We start from the raw sequence: 26,324 nt of genomic DNA, 5'->3' as shown, positions 1-26,324 counted from the left end.
TTATTACCGATTTTCAGAATACCTGAATAGACCTTTCTCTTAATATTCCGGACAAATAAACCAAGGGTATGTGTTGTTATTTGGAAATGTGTAAAGTGCAATCATGCCAAGTGTGTGGTTTTGTGGCGCTGTGCGGCATTTGGTAATCCATGCTGCACCAAACAAGATTTATTTTAGAAGACAGCCTGGCAAAACATATAGTATGTCAGTACAATTGCAGCATTAACAGGCAGCTCTATGGACCTGCAGTAAAACAGACATTTGCTATTGGGACATTATTTGTGTGGCATTGGCACACTGTGTGATGGTTTCAATCTGTGTCTCTTGTTTAGTTCAAAATTATTTGTTAGCCTGAGACCTTAAATCACGCTCACCCAAGCAGGGCCAATAGTAAGTATGTGCAGTGTTCCTTGCACCCAGACAGTTGGTTGCAAATGAAGGGCTCTGTCCTCCTTGGTTTACACAGTAGGAGTAAGTTAGTATAGGAGGTATCAAGGAAATTGGTTCAGATATCTGGACAATAATTTCCAAATGCATAAGTATGCTAGATCTAATGAATCAATACATTAATCTTATCATTATTAGGTATTCTGTACAACCATTGTGTTCTGCTGCCACTGACTAACAAGATCTGCTGTAATAGATTTAGATTCTAGATTTGTTAATTAGGCATACTTACTCCCTGTACATTGGAAAATATAAACACATTTTTGATCAATTACTTTTTGTTCCGAAAGGACGCAAAAGGTGGACACTGCCCTAAGTGATTAGTTGCATGTGACAGAAGAGATAACATTGTTGTGACATGCGTAGGATAGCTCAGGGGCAAGGTACTTGTATTGGAAGCAAGACGACAGAGCAACACAGGTTCGAATCCCGGGTCTGCCTTAAAAACCTCGTATTATAAATAACCAATTATAGTTGTCGGGTCAAACCAATGGTGTGCAGCTCAATCCCTAGAACTCAGAGGTCAACTCTTGGAACACAGGTAGAAGAATGAGTTCATGAGCTCGTTTTCTGGTTACAATTGTTTCCATATATAGTTGCAAAACATAATTATTCCAACCCAAATTAAGTGAAGGAACATCCCCAGAATGGACCCCACATAGGACTTTGAATGTTTCACAATGCTCGTTCATTACCAGCCACTTGTGTACACATGGTGAAATGCAGATTCAATATCAACAAGTCCTGAGTGTGAATCTTAGGAATGTAAGGCCACAGTAAAGCTTGTGACAAGACACACAGCACAATAAACACACCACAGGCAGGGCGTGGCTAACCGCCATGTAGGAAGGACGTGTTCGGCGCAGCTCCGCTCGATACGATTATGGATCCGCCACCAACTACCGCTTAAACTTGACTGCAGCCACTTGAAAACAGAATATAGGTCGTGTGAAGGAGTGTTCCGCCTGTTGACGAAGTTTGGGAGCCTCACGACCCTCTGAGGGCCCGCACCATCAAAAAGAAACGGAACGTCGTACGAGGACAGAAAATGGCGGCCATGACGATGCCCAGCCTGACGCTGTAGCGGAGCCCTGTGACCGACCGGGAGGAACCCGCAAGGGGCCAGCCTTTATGGAACTCGATCTGAAGTGGCAGAGATTGCCTAAGCTGAGACCTGTGCTCCTGTGTCCCGAAGAAGAGCAGCGAGGAGACGGAGGGGGGAGCGCCTGATGCGGCCTTAACTACACCCTCACCGGGCCCTGCTGAGCGGCCCACTGGCGCAGCCCGGCGGGCGGCCGACGCACAACCCCCCCCACGAAGCATCCCCAGCACGGCGCCATCGGACACAGACTGTGTAGTGCCTGCCGAGGCCTGACGGACCACGAAGATAGGACATGACCACTAAGGGCGCCCGAAGCAGACACCGCCAAACTACCATGGAGTCCTTCGCGGCCGCTGGAGCGATCGGACCCGCGGAGGCTTCTGCCCCTGTGGAGGTGCCGGGCGCCGCGAGACCCGAGCCAGCTAACTCCCAACTGCTAGAGGCCATCAAGACACTCCAGAAAACTATGGAGGACAAGATTGATGCGGTTGCGATCGACCTGAATTTACTGAGGCAGGATGTGCGCTCTATCACCGGCAGAACGGACGCTCTCGAGATCCAAGTCCGAGACAATACCGATGCCAAAACTCAACTTTTAAAGGATGTAGACATTTTGGCGCAGAAAGTGAAGAACCTAGAGGACAGGGCTGAGGAGGCCGAAGGAAGGGCCCGCAGAAACAATATCAGAATTATCGGCCTGCCCGAGGGCATCGAGGGCAACGACCCTACCAACTACGTCGAGAACCTGCTCATACAGGAAATTGGGGCCGGGAAACTGTCGCAGGGCTTCACTATTGAAAGAGCCCATCGCTCCTTAGCCAGGAGGCCCCCACCGGGGACCCCACCAAGACCCATAATAGCCAAAGTCCTCAACTATAGGGACAGGGAATCCATTTTGGCCTTCACCAGGATGGGCGGATCCATACAGAGGGACGCCGCAAAGATAGCAATCTACCCTGACTACACCCTGCAGGTTCAAAGGAGCAGGGCCCAGTTCCACCACACCAAGGCGAGACTCAAGGAAGCAGGCCTGCGCTATCTACTCCTCTACCCGGCTAGACTCAAGGTCCTGCGCAACAACAAGGCCCACTTGTTTGATAACCCAGCAGAGGCCTGCGAATGGATGGACAGAGAACAGATCCCGGACATCGAACGGAAGCAGCGCGGGCCCTAGCCGCCCGCAACATAGGAACTTCTCCACTCATTGACTGCAGTCGCCGATTGTACATTCATATGACAATAGTCGTGGCGACACTGATGGAACCGGAGCCGCGCCGGTCGTGGCGCACCTCCTGACAACACCTTCGGAGGCAGCCCCCTTCCTAACCCCAGGATACTTTGGGTGAGTTCACCCGCCCGTAGGGCACCGGAAGACCCTGGTCTGATGGGGCAGAAACGGGGATGTCAGAGCAAGGGCAACCTCGCTAGACGTGTTATGTTTGAAGTTGTGTTTTTTGTTAAGTTAGACGTTGTTGTTTGTGGGGGTTCGAACCCCAAGTTGGGATTGCAGTTTGAATTGGACACAAACCGGACCGGGACCAAGCGCAGCAGAATTGCAACCAGGACGACCAGGTTCGTCAAACCCCTCAACCTCACGCTTCCCACAGCCGCACGACCACACACAGACCATGGCTGAGAGGATCAGAGTCATGTCCTGGAACGTCAGGGGGCTAAACAGCTATATCAAACAGCGACGCATCCACGCCTACATGAAACGCCACAGGGTCGGAATCGCCCTCCTTCAGGAGACCCACTTATGTGGCCCTAAGCTTGCAGCGTTGGCCAAGGTCTGGCGGGGCACCCTAGTGGGCTCCCCCTACTCCACCTACGCCAGAGGCGTCTTGATATGGATCGCCCCCTCTGTCCCAGTCAAGCTGACCCACACCAAAACGGACAATGAAGGTAGGATGGCCCTGGTTCAGGGCACCATAGAGGGGAGGGACGTCCGCCTGATTTGCACCTATGCCCCGAATCATGATGCCACTGTTTTCTTTCGCTCGCTGTACGCTCGGCTGACCCCGAGTGATGAATGCATAACGATATGGGGAGGTGACAATAACTGTACCCTGAACCCTTGCATAGACAGGTCGGATGGTAAACACGGGGACCCCTCCCCACCCGCCAAGATATTGAACGCCCTCACGCAGCAATATGCCCTGAAAGACCTGTGGAGAGTGCAAAACCCCGAAACCAGAGGCTACTCCTTTTACTCCCCCCCACATAAGGTCCATACCAGGATAGACTGCCTGTTCATTAGCGAAGAGCATGTGGCGGGATTTGAGGACACGCAGTACCTAGCCAGGGTACTTTCAGACCATTCCCCTTTGATGACCTCGTGGGTGACCACGACGCCCAGGCCCCCCATCCCCACGTGGAAATTGAGAAGCGAAGCGCTGCTGGACAAAGCCTTCAGCGAACAAATCAGGGAGGGTTCCACACATTACTGGCAGACCAACATTGATAGCGTCAGATACTTAGGCACAGCCTGGGAAGCCTACAAGGTGGTAACTAGGGGGGAAATGATAGCCGCGGCTGGAGGGGCCCTAAAATCCGTCACGTCCCTGCTAGCGCACGCTGAGACTGAACTCCAAGATCTCGAAGCCACCCCGTCCCCTGATCCCGCCCACTTGCAAAAGATGATTGATCTTAAACAAACATGCCTAACACACTGGGAGACGCTGGGGAAGTTGAGCTATACTAAATTCACGGAGAGGAATCATGCCCTGGGCGATAAACCCGGGAAGCTTCTTGCATGGCTTTATAAACGAGAAACCCCCAGATACCCCATTTGCTCCATTCGTAATACAGACGGCCTGACCCTCCACACGCAAGTGGGTATCAATGCAGCGTTCAAACAATATTACCAAACCCTTTACTCCGATCCAGCCCCGCCCCCTGACCACGCGATCGAGGACGCCCTAGACGCCATCTGGCTCCCATGCCTGGAGGACCACTTGGCAGATCCCCTCGGAGCCCCCGTCACCCCCGACGAGGTCACAGCCACCATTAGGTCATTGCCCTCGGGTAAAACGCCGGGACCGGACGGTCTCCCGAGCGAATTTTATAAGGCCTATGAGGATATACTGGCCCCCCTGTTGTCCAAAGTATATAACGAGGCGTATGACATAGGCCACCTCCCCGACACCATGATTGAAGCCACCATCATCCCCCTACTTAAGCCCGACAAGGACAGCTCTGACTGCGGCTCATACCGCCCACTATCCATGTTGAATGTAGACAACAAAATCCTCACCGCATTACTGGCCAGAAGGCTTCGTGCAGCCGTCCCATACCTCATACACCAGGATCAGACGGGCTACATGCAGGGTCGCTCTATGTCCGAGAACCTGCGAAGGCTGCACCACGTGATACACAGCACAAACGGCATGCCCGGTAAATATGCAGTTGTGTCCCTCGACGCCTCTAAAGCCTTTGATTCGGTCCGATGGACATGGCTTTATGCCACCTTAGCAAAGATGGGGATCGGAACGGCTTTTTTGAACTGGGTAAAACTCATTTACACCAACCCCACCGCCAGAGTGCGTACCAACAACACTTTTTCTGAAAAATGGAGCCTGGCCAGGGGCACTCGACAAGGGTGCCCCCTATCCCCTCTACTTTACATCTTAGCGATTGAACCAGTGGCAGCATACCTTAGGCAGGAATACGGTGACGGGGGAATAACGATAAATGGTGTGAACCACCTTGTCTCCATGTATGCGGATGACATGCTCCTCTACCTGAGGGATCCCGAACACCTTCTCCCCTACATCCTGGAAACCCTAGACGGGTTCCACAGATGTACAGGGGTCCAGATTAACCACAGCAAGTCTTGCTTATTCCCCCTGGCTGCACTTAGTGGAACCAAGGAAGAACACCTCCCCCCTTTGGCCCTTAAATGGGAACCCACTACGTTCAAATATCTGGGCGTCGTGATCCACCGGGACCCTGAGACCGAACATGTTCTGAACACGGGCAGGGCTAAGGAGGGACTGGCTAAATCAATCGACCTATGGTGCAAACTGCCCCTTTCGATGGCTGGTAGGGCGGGACTCCTTAAAATGGTAGCACTCCCCCGTCTCCTACACTTCTTCACCAACGTCCCCTACAACATCCCCCAGCGTTTTTTCAAAGACCTGGCCATGCTATGTAGGAAACTCTTATGGCGGGAGGGGAGGCACAGAGTTGCCCTAGACATTACTCAAAGACCGTACGAGAGGGGAGGCCTGAACACACCTAACTTTGAGCTCTACTACATAGCGGCCCAGCTTAAGCACGTGATCCAGTGGATGGCTGATGATGCCATGACGGACACACGCCTATTGCAGCCCCCAGACGCACCATGGCTGCTCAGGGACCTCCTCTGGATCGGACCAATGCCCAAAACGCTGGACGCGCACCTCATCCGCCTAGGCACTCAAATTTGGAGTCGGGCCTGCAAGTTGGTCAAGCTGTCCGACCCTTACTCCCCACAGATCCCTATAGCCGCCATCATGTTCACTAGGCCGGAAGACCGGAGGGCGATCCGGAATATATGGGAGCCCTCTGGCGTCGCCACTCTGGGCGATCTGGTGGATGACCAGGGCATCCACACATTTCCCGAGCTGCACGAATTGACTGGGGTCCCACTGGGTCAGTTCCTTCTATACGGGGCGGTGCTGGACAGACTTAGGAGGCGATGGCCGGATGCAGAATCCCAATGCGCCGGACACGAGGCCATAGAGAACCTGATAGGTGTGGCAGAAGGGGGACACGAAACCTCTAGGCTTTATGAGATCCTAATTGACAACACCACACATAGCGAACTCACATGCAAGAGCAAATGGGAGGCCGAGCTGAACACACTATTTGGCGACACGGAGTGGGAAACAATAACACACTATCACAAAAAGGTCTCTAGGAATGCCCGATTTCAACTTATCCAATTTTACATCATCCATAGGGCCTACCTTACCCCAGCTGTCATCTCGAGATTCAATGGCGCTGGTGTGGTGCGGTGCCCCAAGTGCCAAGAACCTGCGGCCTCCCTGACCCACATGTTTTGGGCCTGCCCGAACATACGAACCTTCTGGTCGCAAATTCAGACCAAGGTAGCAGAGGAGGACATAACGCTAGACGTGCAATCCCCCAAGGCATGTCTATTGGGCTCGTACCCACGAGGGAAAAAAAACAAATCTCTCAACAGGCTCAAAGATTTGATGTACATCCTCGCTAAAAGGCGCATCGCAATGGCCTGGAAGTGTCCCAGAGCCCCTAAACTTGTAACATGGTGGGAGGACCTTCGCAGATGGACTGTGGCTGAAACCGGGGCCTGGGAGCTGGCGCAAAGACAGCAAAAAATAAATGACTCGGAGGACCTCCTGCAGTGGATTGCCCTCACGACGGCCCTGTTCAGTCCTAAGGAAGCCAGCACCTCAGGTGAGGACCCGGACAGCCCGGGCTCACCCTAATGCCAGCAGCAGACTGCGTAACCCCGGTCCGGGTTCACTTGGGGAGGGAGGGAATGGGAATTATTGCGGATATTTAATTGATTGTCGTGTTGATGATACTGGTTGTATGTTTCTTGAAAAAAACAATAAAAATATATTTAAAAAAAAAAACACACCACAGGCAGAGCCCGCAGGTCAAATCACTCTAATCTGACATGTCTGTAATTAAGTAAAACTCTAGTGTCGGCAACTACATAAGTTCTATTTTACAATTAAAATAGTCAGCTCCTGGTATGCAATTTGCATGTAAAAACAATGCCGTTTTTAAACAACCCCTTTACCTGAAATGTAACATAGCCAGTCCCTACTGTGCATTAAAAATGAAGAACCAACATTTTGCAATTCACCTATTCACACTTAAATAATTAATTGAAGGGTAATTACCCGCGCAGGATGGATGTCAGCAGATTTGCCCTTGGAAGGTCTTCATCATCAGCAACCCCACGACAGATGATCATCATGATCAATCATGAATAATACCCTGACATACCTCTGACACACGTGTAGCCTTTTCCAGCCTTTTTAGTTTTAGGACTATGGATTTCTCTTTCATATGCTTTTCCTCCCAGGTAATATGCCAGGGCAGATTGCTACAAGTATAGGATTGAAGCAAGGTGTGTTCTGGAACCGCTGCTATTTAGTCTGTACATAGTCAGTGGATATGCCCTTCGCCGCAAAAGAAGCATGAATATTTCCACCCAAAATTGAAAGTCTGCATATCCCATGCAGGGGATATGCTGACAAGATTCTACTATTAGATCATACTCCTATAGGGCCATACACATAGTACCATAATGGACGGTTCATGCTTAGGGTTGTCTATCAGGAGAGCAACAGCATTTCCCATGGTGATATAATCTCTTATTGCAAGGGCTATTGGTTGTCATTGTTTGTTTTTGCATTTGATGCCGAATGATAATACATTGTGGGTTCAAACAAGAGCTGTACATAATATGTTGCAACAAAGGTGGACAGAGTCTGATCAACCAGCAGGACTAGACATTATGCACGGCTGTGCTGGGATTCAGGCGTGCAACCTGGTTCATTTGAAAATAATGCGGCATCCCTCTTGTGTCATACATGTCCTATTTTGATGGTTAACTGACTCATATAAAAGACATATGTATTCTTGGAATCCCATGTATCTTTTATTATTCCCTAGTTTTGTGAGATGATGAGCTATCCCAGTACAATTTAGAGCACTCCATTCTGCCATATTTAATTAACCCCTTTATGTTTCACCAGTAATAAACCACACATTTAAAGTCAGTAGTGTCTGTTCATTGCAGGTTCCAGGAAGGTAAATCTTCATGAACACATCAAGGCATAGGGCCTCATTACGAGGTTGGAGATAGTCATGGCACTATTAGCGCCATGACTACCTCCAATACCGGTATTCCGACCTTTGCGGGACCGGTAAGTCCCCATTGAAAAGGCCATTCCCCATTCCCATTTTGGCCCCCACAGGGCTCAATGGGAAGGTGCTAATAACGGTACCGCAAATTGCGGTACCGTTATTAGCTCTGAAGTCCCTTAACGGGTCCTTTCCATAACGCCTGGTAAAACCAGGCATTAAGGAAGGGACCCGCTAAGGGATCTCGTAGTAGGGTGGTAAGGGATTACCGGCGCCGGTGCCCTTACCGCCCACCTCGTAATGAGGCCCATAGTGTTGTCCCTCTGTGAGCGGAGGAACTCACAGATTAATGTTCATTTCTATTTATGTTTTCATCTGTTGTGCAGTGCACATTGGGAGATGTATGTGCGTGACTCTTCATAATTTGCTGAAGTGGAAGGGATTCATAAAAAAGTGTATGCAGATTATGTTTTCTGTCTGTGTCCATGGGTAATGTTCTTCACCTTGTACCATAGCCTCTGGTTATCAATCCCCCACCTAAAGCAGTTTTCATTCATTTCAATGAGCATTCTATTAGCCTTTCCAGTCAGCAACAAGCGCCTATATGTTTTACATTATCAAAGCATTATGTTTTTTTAGGAACTCACTCTATTCATGGGATCTTCCTCGTGGAACCTCTACCCAGCAAGTCAGATGTCATCTCTTGGAAGTGGTGTGCAAGAGGCATTTTCAGGATAAGACTATGCATTCTTGATCTAAATCCTTAATACCATTTACAAAAAGCAGGATATGATAAGGAGATGATCTGACCTGTTTGCCGTCAAAGGGGGTACTTTATTGTCATCTATTATTTTCATGATATTTGTGCCGTGCTAGAGTGAGTTGACAGATTTGGTTTTACCTTTTATGGTCATTATGTATCGCTTCAGGAGCATAAGAGCATCACCATCTGAAGATGTCTTTTTATGGAAACCTTAAGGCCATTTAAGGTTATCCACATTTCGCATGTGTTATTTTTCATCCTTGAACTGGATGTGGAAGAAGTGTCTTTATCCTTTCACGCAGGTGGATTTTGACTACTAATGAGGACGAAATAACGAGTGCAGCCAGACAACAGAGACAATGAGCATTTCACAGCATAAAATTCTACAGAGCAATATGATTGCAGATGTAGCACCCAGGAGAGATGCTTACCCTGGCTCCCCAATGCATACATGATCCTCCCACCTGAGAGACGAATCACACATGTTTTATCTACTGAGTAGAACACCACAACACAAATGCAGCCTAGTTCTCATATGAATGCACGCGACAGAGGTAGAGGCTAGACAATTGGTACATCCCTTCTTGTCGAAATATATATTTGTAGGTACGTGTTCATGGAATTAGGATTTGGATAATTGCACTTTCTGACCTAGCCAGAAAATACACTTATTTGTCAACCCCCAGGCATCCGCTTATATGCATACTCCTTTCCAAACTGCACTGATGCTACTTTTTCACAATCTGCATCTATGAATGTTTATCTTCATAAAACATTCCTGAAAAATGCATGTTAAATCTTTTGCCGTCTGAATAGTTATCTATGTTAACCTTATTTTCTTCATTATTAATGATGCAAAATGTATTTGAAGAAATGTGTGTTTAGACCCTTCTATCTCTCACGACTAAAGGTCTGCCAATCCTACCCTTCAGCACTTAAGAGTTACCCAATATAACCATAGGTGGTCTTCATACCCAAGAAGTACCACACGGATTTGCTATTCTCGCTCCTTTTATAAGATACTCTTATCTATTTGTTTTCAGTATGTAGGTCGAGTTGCCATTTTATCTACAGACAACAGTAAACCCAGCCTGGATCTTTTACTTTTTGGCATTCTCTTGTGTACTATTTGGTAATGTATTAATTGCTTATTCAAACACAGTTCACCAATCCTTGCCAATCTTCCAATCCTATTTATTGATCTTTGGTCACTCTTCCAGGACACCATTTTCCAAAACCTAATGTAATGTTTTTGCACTAATGCTTTGCCAAACAATTCTCAGTGTAATTTCTGAAAATCCTTCTTCCTCCAGGAATATACAGTGAAGAAAATGTACATGTCTTGTATATTCTGAGAGTAGCCTCGATTGCGGCTTTTTCAAGTTGTTAATTTATGTTGGTTATTTTTATCAAACTACTTTGATACTGCATTCTTGCTACCTTTACCAGCATCCTTCAGCCCTATCGAATGTTGGAAGTATGGCAGACTAAGAAGTTCTGAGGCGGCACGGATCTGCCGTTTTAAAAAAAAAATGTGTTCTGCCTAGGAATTCAGTTTAGTGGTAAGTTCTTAGTGAGTAGCATCTTTTCACAAAAGGTATGTCTTTTCGCTTGGATTTCCAGCCTTCTCGCCACTAGCTCAATTCTTGCTTTAATCATCCCCCATCACTTTCTTGTTTTGAATTTTGGCTAAAATGGCACCACGTGGCTCTTTTCTTTTATTACTCTTCTTTTGGGCACCGTCAATGTGATGTGACTAGATCTGAAATACACTTCCACTCCACTAAGGGGATGAAGATATGCGCTACATTGATGAGGCTTGACTTTTTCAGAGCTTTTGGTGTTATCATTTTTCCTTGAGAAAATTAGTCAATAAGAGACATCTGGTCGTAGTGCACATATAATTTTACAAATTAACAAGGGGGGTCCTGGGAGTCCCTCTGCCAGACATTAGTCCTGGTTAGGAGAGACTTACCCAGAGTCTTTAGCTCACTATCTTTCACAGAAAAGAAATATCCCAAACATATCAGTCTTTGTCCTGCCCTGGGGCAGTCCAGCACCAAAATGCTGGGCAATTCTCCTCTGAACAAGAGTACCAACAGAAACCCCAGACACGTGTTTCAGTCTGGTTGGACCTCATCAGTAGGGTGGATCTGTGCCTCTCTAAGAATAGTGAGCAAGGGGTCCACGTCTGGATTACCCTAGTAACTTAGGGTGAGACCCAAAGTTATTTAAATATGCAAATTAACAAGGGGGGTCCTGGGAGTCCCTCTGCCAGACATTAGTCCTGGTTAGGAGAGACTTATCCAGAGTCTTTAGCTCACTATCTTTCACAGAAAAGAAATATCCCAAACATATCAGTCTTTGTCCTGCCCTGGGGCAGTCCAGCACCGAAATGCTAGGCAATTCTCCTCTGAACAAGAATACCAACAGAAACCCCAGACACGTGTTTCAGGCTGGTTGGACCTCATCAGTAGGGTGGATCTGTGCCTCTCTAAGAATAGTGAGCAAGGGGTCCACGTCTGGATTACCCTAGTAACTTAGGGTGAGACCCAAAGTTACTTAAATATGCAAATTAACAAGGGGGGTCCTGGGAGTCCCTCTGCCAGACATTAGTCCTGGTTAGGAGAGACTTACCCAGAGTCTTTAGCTCACTATCTTTCACAGAAAAGAAATATCCCAAACATATCAGTCTTTGTCCTGCCCTGGGGCAGTCCAGCACCGAAATGCTAAGCAATTCTCCTCTGAACAAGAATACCAACAGAAACCCTAGACACGTGTTTCAGTCTGGTTGGACCTCATCAGTAGGGTGGATCTGTGCCTCTCTAAGAATAGTGAGCAAGGGGTCCACGTCTGGATTACCCTAGTAACTTAGGGTGAGACCCAAAGTTACTTAAATATGCAAATTAACAAGGGGGATCCTGGGAGTCCCTCTGCCAGACATTAGTCCTGGTTAGGAGAGACTTACCCAGAGTCTTTAGCTCACTATCTTTCACAGAAAAGAAATATCCCAAACATATCAGTCTTTGTCCTGCCCTGGGGCAGTCCAGCACCGAAATGCTAGGCAATTCTCCTCTGAACAAGAGTACCAACAGAAACCCCAGACACGTGTTTCAGTCTGGTTGGACCTCATCAGTAGGGTGGATCCGTGCCTCTCTAAGAATAGTGAGCAAGGGGTCCACGTCTGGATTACCCTAGTAACTTAGGGTGAGACCCAAAGTTACTTAAATATGCAAATTAACAAGGGGGGTCCTGGGAGTCCCTCTGCCAGACATTAGTCCTGGTTAGGAGAGACTTACCCAGAGTCTTTAGCTCACTATCTTTCACAGAAAAGAAATATCCCAAACATATCAGTCTTTGTCCTGCCCTGGGGCAGTCCAGCACCGAAATGCCAGGCAATTCTCCTCTGAACAAGAGTACCAACAGAAACCCCAGACACGTGTTTCAGTCTGGTTGGACCTCATCAGTAGGGTAGATCTGTGCCTCTCTAAGAATAGTGAGCAAGGGGTCCACGTCTGGATTACCCTAGTAACTTAGGGTGAGACCCAAAGTTACTTAAATATGCAAATTAACAAGGGGGGTCCTGGGAGTCCCTCTGCCAGACATTAGTCCTGGTTAGGAGAGACTTACCCAGAGTCTTTAGCTCACTATCTTTCACAGAAAAGAAATATCCCAAACATATCAGTCTTTGTCCTGCCCTGGGGCAGTCCAGCACCGAAATGCTAAGCAATTCTCCTCTGAACAAGAATACCAACAGAAACCCCAGACACGTGTTTCAGTCTGGTTGGACCTCATCAGTAGGGTGGATCTGTGCCTCTCTAAGAATAGTGAGCAAGGGGTCCACGTCTGGATTACCCTAGTAACTTAGGGTGAGACCCAAAGTTACTTAAATATGCAAATTAACAAGGGGTTCCTGGGAGTCCCTCTGCCAGACATTAGTCCTGGTTAGGAGAGACTTACCCAGAGTCTTTAGCTCACTATCTTTCACAGAAAAGAAATATCCCAAACATATCAGTCTTTGTCCTGCCCTGGGGCAGTCCAGCACCGAAATGCTAGGCAATTCTCCTCTGAACAAGAGTACCAACAGAAACCCCAGACACGTGTTTCAGTCTGGTTGGACCTCATCAGTAGGGTGGATCCGTGCCTCTCTAAGAATAGTGAGCAAGGGGTCCACGTCTGGATTACCCTAGTAACTTAGGGTGAGACCCAAAGTTACTTAAATATGCAAATTAACAAGGGGGATCCTGGGAGTCCTTCTGCCAGACATTAGTCCTGGTTAGGAGAGACTTACCCAGAGTCCTTAGCTCACTATCTTTCACAGAAATGAAATATCCCAAACATATCAGTCTTTGTCCTGCCCTGGGGCAGTCCAGCACCGAAATGCCAGGCAATTCTCCTCTGAACAAGAGTACCAACAGAAACCCCAGACACGTGTTTCAGTCTAGTTGGACCTCATCAGTAGGGTGGATCTGTGCCTCTCTAAGAATAGTGAGCAAGGGGTCCACTTCTGGATTACCCTAGTAACTTAGGGTGAGACCCAAAGTTACTTAAATATGCAAATTAACAAGGGGGGTCCTGGGAGTCCCTCTGCCAGACATTAGTCCTGGTGAGGAGAGACTTACCCAGAGTCTTTAGCTCACTATCTTTCACAGAGAAGAAATATCCCAAACATATCAGTCTTTGTCCTGCCCTGGGGCAGTCCAGCACCGAAATGCTAGGCAATTCTCCTCTGAACAAGAGTACCAACAGAAACCCCAGACACGTGTTTCAGTCTGGTTGGACCTCATCAGTAGGGTGGATCTGTGCCTCTCTAAGAATAGTGAGCAAGGGGTCCTAGTAACTTAGGGTGAGACCCAAAGTTACTTAAATATGCAAATTAACAAGGGGGTCCTCGGAGTCCCTCTGCCAGACATTAGTCCTGGTTAGGAGAGACTTACCCAGAGTCTTAAGTAACTTTGGGTCTCACCCTAAGTTACTAGGGGAATCCAGACGTGGACCCCTTGCTCACTATTCTTAGAGAGGCACAGATCCACCCCACTGATGAGGTCCAACCAGACCGAAACACGTGTCTAGGGTTTCTGTTGGTACTCTTGTTCAGAGGAGAATTGCCTAGCATTTCGGTGCTGGACTGCCCCAGGGCAGGACAAAGACTGATATGTTTGGGATATTTCTTCTCTGTGAAAGATAGTGAGCTAAAGACTCTGGGTAAGTCTCTTGTAACCAGGACCCCCCTTGTTAATTTGCATATTTAAGTAACTTTGGGTCTCACCCTAAGTTACTAGAGGAATCCAGATGTGGACCCCTTGCTCACTATTTTTAGAGAGGCACATATCCACCCTACTGATGAGGTCCAACCAGACCGAAACACGTGTCTGGGGTTTCTGTTGGTACTCTTGTTCAGAGGAGAATTGCCTAGCATTTCGGTGCTGGACTGCCCCAGGGCAGGACAAAGACTGATATGTTTGGGATATTTCTTCTCTGTGAAAGATAGTGAGCTAAAGACTCTGGGTAAATCTCTCGTAACCAGGACTAATGTCTGGCAGAGGGACTCCCAGGACCCCCCTTGTTAATTTGCATATAATTTTACGCCAGACCCTGATCTTCAAATCCTTTGGGAGCCATAAAGGGATCAGCGTACAGGGGACCATTGGACATTCTCACAATCCTTTTCAGATAAACATTTATTGGTTTCATGACACGCAGATAGATTTTAATGTCACCCATTATTCCTGGGCAAATATGGGAGCTTCTCTGAAGCTTCTCAGAGCTTCAATGAAACTTGAGCAAAAAACAGCATGGTGAGGTGAGCCACCATGAGTGGTATCTGTGCTGATCAAGTTCATCCTCTTACTCTCGTCCCCGAGCTGGATAGTTTTGTGTAAACATCTGAGTCCAACTATTTCATTCCCCTGAATGAGATAAATCAGCTAATTGAGGCTGGTGTGTGCTTGTTCTTTGACCTTCAACTTGAAAATTATAACATTTTGAAGATGAAGAACAAAACACCTAAGTTTGAGACAACGTGCCACATATACAAACCTTTTTTTCATGAATAAGTTTGACTTACTCCTGCAAACATAACTACTTATTCATGAGTCAGTTCTGCAAATTCACAAAAGACCATGATTAACTACTTTCATATTGTTGTCATTTTGGAGTATGTCATGCAAAACTGCATATTTCACAAATGCATATCTCACGCATATCCAGGAAATTGTAGTATGGTCGGGTGGTGACGATATGGCAAGTGGTGTTTGATTGTAGAAGAGGAACATATCTACAAATGTGTACCTTTAAGTGTATTTAGATGATTTCCAACGTTCTCTTGGATAGTTTTATGACCACTCTAAAATTTCTAGCAAATGTACTAAGTTAATGTACTAGCGTGGTCTAAATGTTTGATATGTGGTGGGAAGTGAATGTAACTGTATTTAAGGGAGTGCTCTGTGTGAATTAAGAAGAAATATCCTGTCGGAAAATGCTTTAGCATGAGAGAAAAAAGGTTTATATGAGATTTTCTGTAAAATTGTATTGTTTTGTTCTTTTTGACGGGGGAATTCCATTTGTCGATCCACATTTTGGGTGTAAAAGGGACTCTTTTTGTGAATCTGGTGTAGCATTGTTTTGGCAGTACTAAGCAACATCTGATTTCTTTGTTAGTAATGTTTTCAGGCACATGTTATAACAAAGAACAGGACTTAAGTCAAAAGAGAATTCTTTGTGAATTGACTGCCTCAGGGCTGCAATCTGAGTGTCAAGCAACGTACCCAAAACTGTATGTCTAAAGTGGCTATTCGAAAAACCTAGAATGACACTTAATGCTTGCTAATATATATATTTATTCAACCATTTTGTTTTTGGGCCATGCTGCACATACACCATAGATGCTGCAGAGCAAAAATGCAAATGGTAGGAAGAATGAAGGTAGCAGTAAGGAGAAGATTATTCTGCTGTCACAGTCGTACCCCTTTGCACTCGATCCTGGTTTCGGCTTGGAATGACCCCACAATATTCCAGTTTTGAAAATCTCTCTCTAAATGTGGAATTTTGAACAATAGCTGACCAACTATTGTTAGGAAAGACATTCATGTGTAATTTTTCCTCCAGTTGTGAACCCACCAACTTTTTACTTTTGTCTGACCACCCTAGCCTGATTTTTACCAGTGGCATCCAGCCTTCTGCTGTACTCCGCAGGGCTTTTGCTCATCTCGTTAAGGGGAAACTGACATGCCCTTCTGACTGTCAGCACTGGGAAACTTTGTTTCCCTTAGTCTTTCAATTTGTTGCCATTTCTTGGTAACTTTGTATCAGTGCACAATGTACCTTGCAGTACAGTGCACTGGGGTCTCTTTTTCATTTTTAAGGCCTTAGACACCCTCGAAGGATTTTGGGTGAATGTACAAGTGTGCCCAGGATGGAGCTGGTGGCAGCAGTTACTTTTTAAAGCATTTTTGACTTTTTTCAATGGTCCAAACCACATTTACCACGTTTGGCCCAGGACTGTGACCAGTGCCAAAAATGGACATACCACAAAGTCTTTTGTTCTGGCCTTTGGCCATTTTGTCACTTAGCCTTCACCAGGTCGAGCCAACCCAGGAAATGCCTTATTTGGTCATGCCAGCTCCTGTGCAAGCCGAGGCTTTTGCAGGCTTTTGCATGCCTTATGTTTGTGCACCCAGGATGTGGGCTGGAGCTGTCTAGTTCCAATAAACATCCTGATACACAGGATGTCTGGTGTGCTGGGATGACAGGGACCACATTGGTCCATGATTGGCCCATGTCTGGGATGGTTGAATGTAAGCAGATCTCGCATTGGTTGTCCTTCGTTTTGGCGCAAAGAAAACTTTGGATAAGAGAAGGCACTCTAAACCCATTCCAGGTCGATCTTCTGACTTCACACCAAACCTAGTAAGTGAGCCAAGTATCCTGAACCAAAGAAACAGATAACAGATCTATGGAACCGCTGGAGACCCGCTGGAAGGTTTGGCACCCTGGCCCAGCTTTTGTCCTATTGTCCCATTGGAGAACCTGTTTCTCATCAATCATAGATGGCCTGCAAGGGCGCTTCGACCCTTTGGTGTAGTGGGACCACCTACGCTCCTCACCTCCTGCTTAACCTGCAAACAAGCCCCCTTGGAAGTGTTCCTGGACCGCCCAGTGAACTGACCAGCTCATACGAGACCTTTGCTCTGGAATCGTTGCTGTATTGAGTTTCGACTTAAGACTTTGGGAACCGTAAACTCATGGTAGAAGGCACCCTCCTACCAACATTTGTACACCTAACATTCCTAGGTCTGGAATTAGGAGAGTCTGCTTGAGCCTACGTGGTACCCGTGTCACCCTGCTGTGGTGACAAGCTTTATGAGTGTCTTGCTGATGTGCCCCCCTGTGCCCTAAGACGAGCTGAGTGGAACTGACCCAATCCCTTCCCCAGAAGTGGAGAAAAGGCCACTGTCCTGCCATGGACTGAAGTCCTGGAATGCAGCCCCTAAAAGCCGGAGAGACACACAACTGCAGGACTCGAAACCTGCGAGCGAACTGGACTTGATTGGCAAAGTTTGGGCTGGACTGCATCAAGGGTGGGTGAGTACTTGCAACACTTACCGGTGGCCTCTGGCGCTTCCATAGTCTTTTAGGCATGAGTGTCCCCCAAGGGCCACTCAACTTTGTTAGGGTAGCCTGCGCTACCATCCTATTCCTGATTCCTGGAAATTGCCCTGCCCTCTTGTGGAGACCCTCCTCGAATAGTGGAACTCTATTCTTCATCGCCTCACCACCCTTCCAGAGACACTACAGTCCCTTGAAGAGACCAGTTTTGTACTTTAACCCACGATCGAGCGCTGCTGCGCTAAACGTACTTTTGAGTACAAGGCTCCACTCTTCATAGGGATTGGACTGCCTATTAGTTAGGGCTGTGATTCCTGAAGAACTGCCTAAAGTATTTTTGCACTGTCTGACCCCCTTCTGTTTCATGTTGCAGATCCATACTTGCTTAATATTGCTTTAGGATAATAGTAAATGTATATATGTTCCCTAATATAAGGTTGTGTTAGAATTGTTAAAGTTACTGTGGATTCATCTTGTGTTTGACTTAAACGGCCTTTAATAAATGTATATGTATTTATGATGTATACACCTGACTGAGAGTCTTTTGTGGTGTTGTTTACTGTGTGTGCTCATTGTGGGCCTTCGATCACTCTCACCCCACCTGAGACCTAGTCTTGACTGCCACCAATGTACCTTGATTGGTGTGCCTTGTCCAGAAAGCTACCCTATTCCATAAAACTAGGCTGGCTTTCTGAACCTATTCCCATTAGGTCAGAGTTCAAAAATCCAGCTTAACAAAAAAGATGTCCAACTACTAATCTCAGTGGACGCACAGACCGATTCACAGACTGCAAATCATAGTACTGCACTGTTGTTAAAAGATGTCAACCCAAACGCTGACTACTCACAACCTGTACAGTGCTCCGCTGCTCTCGAGCTTGATCTGTACATTGAACAATACATTAAAGTGAATCAGTTTTGACATGTTTTGCAGATAAACTTGTGTTGAATTCCAAATACTGGCATAGCTGCCTGTGGGGTATTTTAATAAGTGAAATCCAGCGCGACCTGAGAGAATACACAGGTGGCTAATCATTCAGAAGCCCACCTGAACTTCACATTTTTTTTAAATTACAAAGTCTTGTTTCTGAAGCCAGAAACTCCAGTATCCAGTAGAAGAACTGGATTTTGCTATGTGTGTAACATGGACAATGCAGGAGGCCATCCCTCTGCTATGTTTACTGTGGGATGTGACTTTTCCTAACTCACAGCAAACATATTTGAATGACCGTATCGGCTGCCAGCTGGAGCATCCTGTTAAGTCTGTATTTGGGCAGGACTTCCCCCACAGGCTTTACAAAAAAAATATTTTCCCTGTGCAAGATTTTAACTTGTGAAAGAATTCAATTACCCGTGCTAACTCTGACTCAGCATTGACTGGACATAATCAATCATAGCGTGACTGTTCATTTCAGTTACAGCAGCCAATCGTGTGTTGCGGTTTAGTGGTTAAATTAATGACTTTGACACCTAGAGACGGGGACTAAAACCAGGTTTCAGCACTCGATTAATAATTGTGTGACTGTGGGAAAATCCATTTAGCAATCTTCTCCGACATGCTATGTGTGAAACCAACTGCACAGTGCGTCTATATGTGCCTATTACTACCCTTATCACATGTTCTGGTATCCTTCCCTTTCCATCATCATTTTTGTAATTTGGTCTCTACCAAACTCCATAGACCTTATTGTTTTATGTTCCAGTGCAGGGGTCTGAAACCTTTGGCTCTCCAGATGTTTTGGACTACAGATCACATAGACCCTAGCCAGAGGAGTCCATGTTGAGCAATCATGGGACTCGTACACCAACATATTTAGAGAGCCACAGATTTCAGGCCTCTGTATTAGAGACAATAGCAAAATAATCTCTGCTTTTGCTCCCTCTGGCTAGGTGTATACTATATATATATATATATAATTTTTTATGAATTAAAAAGACAATGGTGTGGGGAAAAAGTGGTTATAATTACCGCTGTATTTCCAACACCCCGAAAGTATAAAAGTGGAAGGTTTGCCTCCAGCAACAAGTTATAGATACATCTGCCACTTTATCTGCAATAATAATCTCATTTAGAGTGTGGTAACTCCACCCACAGCAAATCTGCCAGAAATCCCCATGCAGCCCTAAGTACTCCAAAGATCTGGATTTACACCTCTCAGCCCTGACTGGCAATCCTGTGGTAAACCCACGGAACCAAGCAGCAGTAACCGTCATCGAGTTTGGCAGTAATTCGGCAGATTTACCACTGAATTACCACTACACTCATATTGAGGCTGATGTTATTGCATGGATAGATGACATCCCAGATCTGAAGATACAGGTTGCAGGGACAGATATCTGAAAGGTCACAAAAATGAAAAAGAGGCGTGGAAGCACATCGGGCCTCATCCGTCGAACTACTGCCAAACTCGATTACCGTTACCATCACCTGGTCCTGTGGATCTACTGCAGGATAAAAAGTGGTGGTAGGGCAATATAATTCTTGTCTTTGGGAGTCCACAGGACTCCATGCACATTTTTGTCAGATTTACCGCTGGCGGATTTACTTTGTGGCAAATCTGCTGCTTTTTGGAGGTAAACTGGTGGAGGTACCTCTAGATGGTTGCTGGCGCTAAATTCTCCACTTAAATGCAAACGAATAATTTGGCAGTAGAGAAAAAATGCTGGTAATTCCGTTCCAGCAATAAAAGGAATTTGTTCCAGCCGCGCCACAATTGCAATGAGTCCCATTGGGTCTTTTGCATTGGTTTTTCAATTGCTCTGTCGCCTTATTCACAAAGGTGACCTGTGCATTCAGAGGGCTGCGCTTCAGCTGAAACGATGCACTTAGCAGCGACCTTCCATTCCACCATGATCCGGGCAATAATACATAGCAGGTTGGGTGTTGGGAATGCATTTCCCATTGACAGGCTATAAAAGGACCACTCATTTTCAAATGTGAACACAAATAAACAAGCATTGCCAAACTCAATAACTGCTATGATAGGTTGTTTATAACACGCTTAATACCCAGAGGTTTCTAAGCGCGGACCCGAGGATCGAACTAGTGGTGCTCCGTGTCGTTGCCCCGGAGCTATCCTCCCGAGACTAATGTGGCTTTTGTTACGCCATGTATAGGTATTTTATTTTGTAGGCACAGCCATAATCGCACAACATGGCCATAACGGCTGAAAAATGTTGAGGGTACATGGGCATATGATACCATTACATGGCAAAGGCTTACCTAATACATACACCCAAGGCTATACTGTTGGCTTTGTAACTTCGGTACAGAGAACTGATGGGAGGGCATTGATTTAGGGCCTAATTTGCCAAGATTTGCATTGGAGCAAATGAAAGATGCTACCTTATGCCTGATTCACAAAGTCTAAAACTGGAGCAAATCTGTAGATGTCTAGAGCATCTCTGTGATGCTCACATCCAATGTGATTCTCCAAGGTTTGCTCAACAGCCTCTCAGAAATATGGCCGGCATCCTCAGATTTGCTCTGATTTAAGCCTTTGGAAATCCAGTATAACGTAGTAGGAGCAAATCATGGGTTGCTCCAGTTAGAATCGTGTCCGAATCAGACCCATTGCTTTTAAATTAAGAGGCCTAAGGCTCACTTGGTTAAGACATTTGTATTACTCTAGGACTTCATTTACAGCTGCAATTAACTCATGAACTCTCTGACGATTACTTAGAAATAATACTGGCAGTCCTTATACTTTACAAACTGTAACGTTACTGTGTGATAGAACTAGTCCAAATAGATCACAGTGTGCTTCTTTGTGAAGGGAGGGACAGGTAGGTGATGGCAATGGCTGCAGGGATTAGCATGACCATGGGTAGTCAGTGGGTGGTTAAATAATCACACGATGTCCATAGGCTCTGTGTCCCACCTCACACCCCATCTCCAACCTACGCATACTCCAATGCAAACGTTTATGGCTTATCGATGGCATTTAGCCACTCAATAGCCAAAACAGAAAAGTCTTTCAAACTCTTTTTGGGGAAATGAAATGCAAGTGGATGAGCAGTTTTTCTTACTGCTGCAGTCCCACATGAAAATACATGAATGAAAGGGGCATAAATAAACTCCTTGCACACTGTGAATTCCCATAGGCCTGCTAAAAGAGGTGCAGGTGGGTGCTTCTCTATTCTGCACATTTTAAAATGTATCCCATCTGTGAATTCAGGATGTGTTCTAAAATTCCGAGAATCACCAGCATATTTGAGCAACCATGCATAGAGCATGAAACAGAACATTGCATGTGCATATTGATGATAGACACAGTTAGATGCCCTTTGTAAAGGGGTGGCAACGCTTCTTGGTGCAAGTGAAGGACATGTGCCAGGGCACTTGAGCAATTACACCAAAAATGTTTTAGAAATAAATTCGACCCTTAGAATCTCAAACTGTTCATTTTGCTTCCTCTAACTTGATGGAGGGGCCAGTCCATAACATGCAGTGCCCAACCATCGCAGCGATTCACTGACGATTGTAGTGCAATTTAAAACACAATTGTATTTAGAGAATGTCAGAAAGTGGTCCCACATTCATTGAACATAATTTGGGCCTGCATGGTCCATGGTTCTTACTAATAGAAGAAAGAGGATATCTTGGAGGCTTGTAGTCACACCTGTGCTGATGCATTGATTAGTGAACTGCAATGAATCACCCCAATTGGCTTTGGCAGCAAAGCCCCAAACAATACTTATATGTGTGAGCTCCATTTTGCCAGTGCTATTTCCACACATGGATGGGCTGTGTCTGTGTTTGCATGGTGGTGTTGGTGTCTTTCGGGAAGGTCCACAGATAACAAGATGTCATGCAGAAGAGAGACTGAAGACCAGCCGGCATTTGCAAGCATGGGGAATCAGAAATGCCTACCACGGCATTTATAACCTTTGGGAACCATGCCATGTTCCATGGTGCAAATCAGAGACAATGCGGAGATGGAGGGATAGGACGAAGGACTTTAGACCAATCAATAACATGGAAGAAACGTAGACCACCTGCCTACCAATCAATATGTAAGTTGAGGACAAAAGAAAGGGTGACTTGCCACTCAGTCGGCAGTGATCTTGCAGAGTAGGGTGCACTGAATTTGCAGCACCTTTGGCAGGCCAGACAAGGGGACCTGGAGAAATTAATGTCACGTGTGAACATCACCAGGGCCAGTGTCTAGTGGACTGTCTTTGCTGCTACCTTGCTGTTAAAAGGTCCCAGGAGTCCAATGGTAACCCTTTGAGGTACTGTGCCGCAAGTTACGGCCACAGGAGGTTGATCGTGAGCCTTTGAGAATCTGTGTGCTTTTCACAGATTCATGTGTGGGAAGCACTGGAACAACGAACCTCACAGTTATACAACAAGAGACAAATGGTAAGCCTCTGAGAGTCTGCACTTCATTATAATATTGCAAGAGTTGGATGGCGAGCCTTTGAGAAAGATCTGAAATGCTTCTGAGAACTGTGCAAGCTGCTGACAAAGCCAAAAGAACAGGCGCATGCCTGGAGAACTGTTCGAGCCCCTGACAAAGCCAAGAGGCTGGTAATGTTTGTGAGAACTGTTCATGCACTGACAAAGCCCCGAGGCTGCACTCATGCCTCAGAGAACTGTTAAGCCTCCAAGAGGAAAGGTTTATAGCTTGGAGACAGGTTCAAGATGCTGGCAAAGACAACACGGTTTGTACATGCCGCTGACAAGTGTTTCTTACACTGACAAAGACAAGTGACTGCTTCTGCTTCTGAGAACTGTTGAAAAGGTTGAGACAGCCATGAGGATAGTGGTGCCTCTGAGAACTATTTGGCCCTCTGACAGAGCCAATGAGAACTGTTCAATACACAGATACATCCAACATGCTAGGAGTTCCTGGGCCCATGGATTTATAATGCAACTCTGTTCCCCAAACATGGCAGCCATTGGGTACCACAAACAATCTGGCTATATACATTTTTGCTGTTTTTCTAGTCCAATATGGTGCCTGGAGCACCATACTCATTGCCTATGGATGGTGTAGTTGTTTGCAAATTGACTGTCAGTAAAGAGAAAAGCCTGTGCGCCACACGCAGCGGTCTGTTGTGAGCTGGCAAAGCAACATCAGCTTTCAGGGTGCACATCCTTTCTCTGATAACTGTAAGTATTATGATTCTGCTCTTTTCTTTTTGTGTGTGCTTCATTGGTTAATGTTAACGTTTAACACGAAAAGAAATACATCAAATTTAAAATATACAGATCATAAAATCATTTCTTTGCAAGTTCAGTTTAAGTATAAAAAGAAAAAATAATAATAATAATATATTAAAATTCCCTTCGTATTAATAATGAAACATTCTTGATTATCTCTCGCCACATATAGTAGACATTAATATTCATCACTGTAATATCACCAGAGTAAACATGACTCCAAAATTGATCAGAAGAGATAGAACTAGCATAACCAGCCTCCCATAACCTTTTTCATAAAAGTAAAAGTGTTGCAGGTGCTTGCAGCCAGTTAATAGATGTCTTACGGTTTCCACCTCCGTGCCACAGTCGCTGATCGTAAGGGACATGCTGACAAGCACCAAGCTTTCAGAGAGGAGGGAGCTGGTTAAGTCTATGGCACATTATAAAGTGTCTGACTTTCACATTGTGCAATCTCATTATATATAAATTAAGTGGCACTTGATTTTCAATCTAAGGACAAAGAGCATTTACAGAAAGAAACGGTGCTGAATAGATAGCGCTTTAATCCAAAGTGCTTTACAAGAGGAACAAGCAAAATACAACAAGCATTACATAACAATTGAATCAAACCAGAAAATAGTTCAAGGAACAATTTACATTATAGATGGTGTTAAGCGTGAGTGGAGGGGGATGAAAGTGAGAGAGGGAGTAGGAGATTTAGGGAGGTGAATGAAAGAGATAAGATTTTAGAGAAGTGCGAAAGGTAGGATAGGAGGAAGAAGAGTGGATGGAGAGAGGGAGGCAATTCCAGAGGAAAGGAGCGAGTAGTTGGAAAGAGCAGAAGTGGGAAGGGGCACAGGGTGGAGGAGGAAAAGCGAGTAGGAATAGGTCAGCGGAGCGGAGTGAACAAGAAGGAGTATAGAAATTGAGAAGGGAGGATAGGTAGGGAGGTGCAAGACCAGAGAGAGATTTGTAGACTAGACAGAGGAACTTGAATTTGAGTTGGGAGTGAAAAGAAAGCCAGCCTAGTGAGGTAAGAGAAGAGGAGATGGAGTTGTGAGGTGAGAGAAGGCAGAGGGAGCGGATGGCAGGGTGGTAGACAGATTTTAGGGGGGAGAGGTGAGTGGAGGAGAGACCAAAGAAAAGAGTGGAGCAGTAGAAAAGGGGAGGGAGGAGGAAAAATATAGCTTAGCAAATCTATAATCCTGATCTCATTCTGCAGCTTTTGCTTTAATTTCTTCCTTTTCAGAGTATAATTATCCATAAGTGTGATGGCACAGCGTATTTTCTTTAAAAACTCAGAGAATTCAAAAAAGGAAATGTTTAGTGGCCTGCTAGGATTAACTACATCAATTTGTTCTAAGAAATAAGAATACACTGAGTTATGGGTATTATGATAACTTAAAATCTGAAGATACAAGAAACAGCTAATAATCATTTTACGCGGTAGTAAGGTGGTTAGCTCCAATTCATTACATACTGCTTTGACCCGGATCGAACTGGAAAGACCCAGTGCTTTCCGCGAAAGTGTAAAATACTCATAATGATACAGGATTTATATAAATATAACAATCCTTCAATCGATTGGTTACCTTTGTTCAAAATAAAAGATCAAATGACTTCAGATTTGGCCATAATGATATTAGTTATGTAATTCGCTAATGTTTCTTTACCCAAGTTATCGGTAATTTGAATTCCGAGATATACATAAATATCAACTTCCTGTATCGGGATGGATTGAATGTACCAGCAGCATTTCTTTATACTATCCATATTCTTTTTAAAGGTCATGACTTTATTAATTTGTTATTATTTCAATATTGATTCAAAACATCAAATATCTCCTGCTGTCCCTTCTGTCCCTTCTCTGGCTCATCTGCCTCCTCCATCCTCTGCCACCTCTTCGGCACCCTCTACTGCTTCTCAGGCCGCCCTGTTGCATCCCTCTTCCGCCACCTCTCTGACCTCCTCCTCCTTGGCTACCTTGCCCTCTCCTCTGTCCTCCTCTGGCCATCCTCAGGCTCTTTCTACATTTCCTCAGGGCATACCCCAGACCTGCACCCCACCACAGAAGTCTTTCAAAGATGGCAACCTGCTCCACATTGCCACCCTCAACTCTTGCTCAGCTGTCAAACACTCCTCTGACATCTGCCCTCTCCTTGAAGAACTCAACCTGGATGTTCTTGGTCTGACCGAGATGTTGTTCACAGCCAGATCTGTCATGAGTTTTGACACTCTCCTCCCTGATGGCTACAAGATCCTCTCCGCACCCAGAACCAACTGTCCTGGTGGGGGTGTAGCCTTGATCTTCTCGGAGTGGATCCCTGCCTCTGTCATTCATATGCAGGACTACTCCTCCTTTGAATTCCTGGTCTGCAGGCTCTTTCTCTCCCCAGGCCTCTCTGTCACTG

General features: G+C 45.8%; 1 protein-coding gene across 2 annotated transcripts in view; it reads right to left on the bottom strand.

Annotated features, from left to right (window-relative positions):
• The window catches only part of ROBO4 (roundabout guidance receptor 4), a 969,314-nt gene that overhangs the window by 135,055 nt on the left and 807,935 nt on the right, over positions 1–26,324 (bottom strand). The gene's annotated exons all lie outside the window — the stretch shown is intronic.

The sequence above is a fragment of the Ambystoma mexicanum genome, chromosome 9 (assembly GCF_040938575.1).
Source record: "Ambystoma mexicanum isolate Mex_15411 chromosome 9, UKY_AmexF1_1, whole genome shotgun sequence".
NCBI lineage: Eukaryota > Metazoa > Chordata > Amphibia > Caudata > Ambystomatidae > Ambystoma > Ambystoma mexicanum.
This window is presented reverse-complemented; position numbering and strand designations above follow the sequence as displayed.